The 6,000-nt window shown below is 61.0% G+C and overlaps 1 protein-coding gene across 24 annotated transcripts in view; it reads right to left on the minus strand.

The window, feature by feature from the left end:
- NCOR2 (nuclear receptor corepressor 2) overlaps positions 1-1,533 on the minus strand; it is a 243,982-nt gene extending 242,449 nt beyond the window's left edge. For 10 of the 24 annotated variants that reach the window (XM_032243769.1, XM_032243848.1, XM_032243842.1 and 7 more), the window contains exon 1: positions 1,229-1,495. The gene's annotated coding sequence lies outside the window, so the exon portion shown is untranslated. Of the gene's footprint in view, positions 1-1,228 lie in introns of all 24 variants that reach the window. The other 14 variants (XM_032243861.1, XM_032243800.1, XM_032243831.1 and 11 more) reach the window with 4 other exon arrangements.
- Between the last annotated feature and the right edge of the window lie 4,467 nt (positions 1,534-6,000).

Consider the following 6,000-nt stretch of genomic DNA (forward strand, 5'->3'; position numbering starts at 1 on the left):
CCCAGCCCACAGGGTCCTCCGCCTTCTCCCCTCCTCCCCTCTTCCCTCCCCCCTTCCCGCCCTCACACATCCTTCCTCCATATCTGCAAAAAGGAAAAAAAAATAATAATCATAATAAAACCAGTTCTCACCAACGGGGGAGAGGAGAGGGAGGAAGGGAGGAGGCTGAGCCGCCAGAACAGATCCGCCCCCGCTGTCAGCACCAGACCCTCGAAGAGCCGGGGCGCGCGAACAGGCGGCGGGAGGACACTCGCTTCCAAAAAAATAAACCTACGATGTAAAAATAACGCCGGGCGCCGCACGCTAATTGGGCCCGGGCAACAGCAGCTCCCAGGTACAGGGTGTCTCTCCCTCCCGCCCGCCGTGCCCTCCCGCCCTCGGCTTGCTCGTCCTGCAAGTGTCTGGGGCGGGGAGGGCGCGCCCCGCGGGTGCCCCCACACCCCGCAGGCCTCTGAGGAAGCTGCCCTCACCACCTGGGCCCGGGGCTTCCCAGTCCTGCCCAAGTGCGATCAGCTCAGAATTCCAACTTCGCAAAGTAGTGGCATCCCAAGTAACCGCACAGCCCGGGGGAGGGACCAGGAGGCGGCCCAATGAGGCGTCACCAGCCGCGGGAGGCAGGCCCAGACACCAGGAACACCGGCCCGCGGGGGAGGGGGACAGGGACGCCTCTCCCTAGGGACTCCGCCCAGAGCCCCGTGGCCCCAAGTCCCACACGGGCAAGGCTAGCTCTCCCCCTCGGCTGGCGGGAGACCCCACGCGCCCTTCCACAACAGCCAGGCCAGGGAGCTCGGGGTGCCATCTCCAAGGGCTTTCAAACCCGCGCTGCCCAAAGGAAAATAAGGCGCAGTGTCGCCCCCCCAGGTCTGGGGCTGCACCGGGGACTACGGACGCCTGGCGGCCAAGTCCCCAGAGCCGGCGCACACGGTGGGTGGCCGCTCCGCGCATTTCCAGCTCGCCCCCCGCCCACCCCAACGCCACTTCCCTCCTTCCCGCCCCCTCTCTGGGGAGCTGGAGTTCCCCTAAGTTCCCCGGTGCCCCCGAGCACGAGGGCCGCAGTGTCGACGGGGCGCCTCGCTCCCCAGCAGGCCACCCCCCGAGAGCGCCAACTCGGAGTGCAGGGGCCCCGCCAACTCCGCCGCGTGCGCCGCCTGATCCTCCCCGATCCCCCGGAAGCGCACCCCGCGCCTCCCCCCGCCGCCCTCCGCGGGGACCCTCGGCCCCAACTCACCTCGCGGAGGTGGCAGCAGTGGCGCCCGGGCTTGGGGCGCGCTCGGGCCGCCGGGGCGCTCAGGCAAGTGGCGGTGCCGATCGGGCTGGGGGCGCGCAGCAGGCCCAGCCTCGGGTCGGGACGCGATCCTCCCGCCGCCGCCTCCTAGGGCGCCGGCCCGGGGTCCCCGGCCCGCAACTTGGCGCGCATCGTGAGGCGCAGGGCGCGGGCGCAGGGCTCGGGCGGGGCGCGGGCGGACGCGGGGCTCCGGTGCGGCCCGGCCTGCCCGCGGCTCCGCGCTCCCCGGCGGCCGCGGCGGCGGTGGCGGCGGTGGCGGCGGCGGCGGGAGGGGGAGGAGGGGGCGGGGCGGGAGCCCGGGAGGCGGCGGCTCGGCCTCCCAGCTCCCGGCTCCCCGCCCGCACAGACGCGCCCCGGCCCGGCCCCCTCCGGCTCCTTAAAGGGCCCGCGCCGCCTCCCCAGGGCCTGCGCGTCCCCACTCCCGCGCGCACGCTGCGACACACACAGACACGCACGCACACACTTGGGCGCGACGCCGAGTTTCTTTCTGGCAGCTCTCCGTGGAGGTGGGGGGAAGCGCCTCCCAGCCGGCCCCATCCTCCTCCTCCCCAGTCCCTGCACCTTACTGGAAACGCGTTTCAGCTATTAAATTATAACTCTGGAGGGGCCACTGGATGGGGAGGGGGCGCGCAGGGAGGGCCCCACACGGGGCCTTTTAAGAGCACGCTTGGTGGGGCACTTGGGGACGCGAGCAGACAGTAGCGCGCAGAGCCCTCTCCAGGCAGGAGCACGCTGGGCCTCCCCAGACCCGAGACGCAGCCTGGATGAACACCCTACGGACTCACCACCCGCCCCAGACCAGAGATGCCAGGTCTCACACAGACAAACACTGGGACACCCACGCGAGGTCACAGCACCCCGGAGGACACAGACGCTAGAATGCCAGTGTCATAAGGGCAGAGATTTCTATTTTGTTCACTGCCCTTTCGCAGTAGCGACTCAAGAATGTGTTGTTGAGTGAAGTCCCACTTGGGGACATTCAGGGACACAAATGCAGAGACAATGCAGTGAGCCAGTGCCCCCCCCACACACACACACATCCCAGAGCGTGCCCCTGGGAGCCATGCACGCCTGGCCTGCACAAGCACACAGTCACAGACGGCACACATGTGCTCGCTCCCCCACGCAGAGGCAGACACTCCGCTCCAGCAGGAACCTGGGCCCGCTGGCCGCCCTGACAACCCAGTGTCCTCATTTACCCCCTCCTCCCCACCCTCCAGGTTGGCCCTCTCCAACCAGGGGAGCTCTCTTTGAACAGCAGAGGGCACTGGGAGCCCCGGGCGAGGAGCCTCCCCCTCTTTTGCTTTCTCCTAAGATGTTGGAGAGTTTGAATTTTTTTTTTTCAGTTCAACTTTCCTTTTTTGGAGTGACGTCTCAGCAGATTCAGTTCTGCCATCTGGCAACATCTGAGAACCCCCAGGGAGAGCGGGGAATGGCTGCGGTGGGGAGGCAGCCGTAGTTTCCAGGGGCCCCGCGCGCCTCCGCCTCCCGCCAGGACGCTGGGGTTGCCGGGCTCCCTGCAGCCAGGTCCCTCTCTGCCCCCTCGGGCTCTTCCGTTGTGGGCTTTTGGGGGCCGGGGGGGAGACTCTGGGGCTGACATTGTCTGGAAAAAGGGAAGTGGGTGTGGAGGGGAGCAGTCTGCAAACTGGAACAGGAGGAGTCATAGGTCAGTGGACCCCACCCTCCTCGTTCTGGCCCCACTGGCTCCATTTCTGCCCAGCCAGACGGTGGGAATCCGCAGGCAAAAAGCTGGCGCCACAGGAGGAAGGCCTGACCGCCACCCCTCCCCGCCCCCACTTCCCCACCTAGGGTTTGGGAGAGGGAAGCAGGCGGGGGAGCTCCTCTGCCAGCCCCAGGCCACCTGGCAGCCCTCCTCGGTCACCTGAAAACCCTCTGGGGGTTTGGATTTTATGAGATTCAGCTCTGAGATTTGAAGTTGGAGGAGGGACATTTGGGGTGTCTTCAGGGGTTCTTCTAGCTTCTGCCTCTCGAGGGCTCCCCGCAGGCATAGGAGAGGGACAGGCAGGGGGTCTGTCAGCTTTGTAAGATCTCAGCAAACCCCCCACAGAAAGCCTTATAGACTCAAGCCGCAATGTTTTCTGGGCCGACCACATTACAGATGGCAAGACTGAGGCCAGAAGGGGCAGGGTCTGTTCCGAAAGGGATTGGCCCTTCCTTTCCTGGCCGTCGATTGGGTTATTAATCCCACCTCCAGATGGCAGGAAGTGGTACCAGCACTAAGTGAGCCCTTATCCTGGGGCAGGAGGGGTCCTGGTCACAAGGCTGGAGAGATAAAGAAACTGACTTGCCAGTGATTCCAAATGAGTGCTGGGAATCTGGGCTCTGGGGAGGTATTCGCTGAGCCCCGCCCCTCCCCCATCACAGACAGAGCCCCGCCCCTCCCCCATCACAGACAGACACCCTAATTTGCTACTCTGTTTGCTACTGGGCTCTGAGTGGCAGTCCACGAGCAACTAATGGGAACAGTAGCTTTAGAAAACTGCCAAAGAACACTCTGCACCCTAACTGCCTCCCTGGGGCCTCCGGGACTGTGTGTTACTAACTGTAGCAGCTAAGAGCTTCCCAAACAGCTCAATTGTCTTGCGAGGGGAAGACTTTCAACATACCCATTTTACAGGAGGGAAGACGGAGCTGAGTTAGGAAGTCTCTGGAGACACTGACCGAGGCTGAGTTCGGAAGTTGCTGGGGACACTGGGAAGCATGTTTTGTGGCCTGGGCCAGGCTGCAGCTGTCTGGAGCCTGCTGTATACACCCGGGGGCTCCCGCCCAGGGTGGGGCCAAATCCTGCCGTTAGGCTTCGTCCCTGCCATCTCCTTTCCCATCATTCAACCGTTCCTTCCTAAGTACCCGGCAAATAGTCCAGCCCATGCCTGCCTCAACACCTTTGCACTGCTGTTCTGTCTGCCTGAGACTGTCATCTTCTATCTTCAGGTCCCAGCTCAATGTCACCTCCTTAGAGAGTCCCTCGCTGATCCTGTATCTAAAGAAACTGTCAAGGCCCTCACTAACTCAACACCCTGTTCATTTTCATCAGTGTTTATCACCACCTAAAATTATCCTGGGCATTTGTCACTGATATATACTGTCTTCGGTCACCAGAATGTCAGCTCCATGAGAGCAGAGACCTATCTGGCCAGCTCACTGCTATATCCTCAGCACACAGTAGGCACTCAGTTAAAATGTGTTGCAAGTGAATGAACACATGAATGAATGAATGCATCAACAGAGGGGGAAGGAGGCTGGTGTTGACCCTGGAAAATCCAGAGGTAAGTGGAAATGGCTGATCCTATATCCATTTTTCCAGCACTTGCTCCTGGGACACATTTTAGGGTCAAGCCTTTACCTTTCCATTGGTCCCAGCCTCTGGGTAGATGGGACTCCCAGGAGCCTGAGGTTGCAGCGAGCTGTCATCACATCATCGCCCTCCAGCCTGGGTGACAGAGCGAGACCCTGTCTCTAAAATATGCTTTATTTGTCAGCCTGACACCCAGGAGATGCCCATTCAGGCTATCAAGTTCACATGGTCAGCCATGATGTCAGCTCAAATCCAGCCACTCTGGAAAAAACTCCCCACCTTCAAGGCCGGCCTGGAAGAACAAGTCATCTGTAGGGTGAGGACTGATGCTGGGGGGCCTGGCGGCCTGAGCAGCTTTGAGCTTGGCTACCCCAAAAGGCTGACTGGCTGCTGGATCACACCCAAGGGGCCTGTGTCACACTGTCTATCAGTAACAGCCCAAAAGACGCCCAAATGAGCATTCCTGGGGCCAAGCCTCACATGCACAGCTGGAACTGTGACCGTATAGAAAAATCTTGTGTGTGCGTGTGTGTGTGTGTGTGTGTGTGTGTGTGTGTGTGTGTGTGTGTATTTACTTTTGTTGTGCTTTGAAGCAGAAGCTGCAAACTGGGCAGATCACCTGAGGTCAGAAGTTCGAGACCAGCCTGGCCAACATGTTGAAACCTTGTCTCTACTAAAAAAATACAGAAATTAGCTGGGAATGGTGGTGTGTGCCTGTAATCCCAGCTACTCAGGAGGCTGAAGCAGGAGAATCACCTGAAGCCAGGAGATGCAGGGTGCAGTGAGCAGAGATCATGTCACTGCACTTCAGGCTGGGTGACAGAGGCAGACTCCGTCTCAAAAAAAGAAAAAAGAAAAGCCCGCAGGGCTTACCCAAGCAGCCAGCCTGGAGCTGGAAGAGAGCTGAGCTAGCCCACAGGGTCTGGCGCACCCTGCACCTGCCCCAAGGCGTTTTTATCTTATTTTTTAGAGACAGGGTCTCACTCTGTCACCCAGGCTGGAGTGCAGTGGTGTGATCACAGTTCTCTGCAATTTCCAGCTCCTGGGCTCAAGTAATCTTCCCGCCTCAGCCTCCCAAAGTGCTGGGATTCAGCTCAGCCACCCTTCTTGAAAACACAGGAGCCTCCAAGCAGAATACTCAATGGCTCCTGCAGGGAAGAGGGTAGACAAGCAGCTGGGGCAAGCCTGTTTGTGACGCCTGCAAAGCGTTGGTTCCCCAAGCCAGCTTTCCACCAGCTGTGGGTGGTTCTCACCCAACATGGAAGGATTCGTAGGGGTGGGAAGGCAGAGCCTTCCTCAATGGCAAAGGGGAAATGTGGGCAGGAAGGTGCACTGTCGGCCCTGACCTCACCACAGCGCAGCACGTCAATGGAGCAGAACTGCACCTGTTGACCCTGCC

Source organism: Sapajus apella, unplaced genomic scaffold (genome assembly GCF_009761245.1).
Source record: "Sapajus apella isolate SASKATOON/1434 unplaced genomic scaffold, GSC_monkey_1.0 scaffold2, whole genome shotgun sequence".
Lineage (NCBI taxonomy): Eukaryota > Metazoa > Chordata > Mammalia > Primates > Cebidae > Sapajus > Sapajus apella.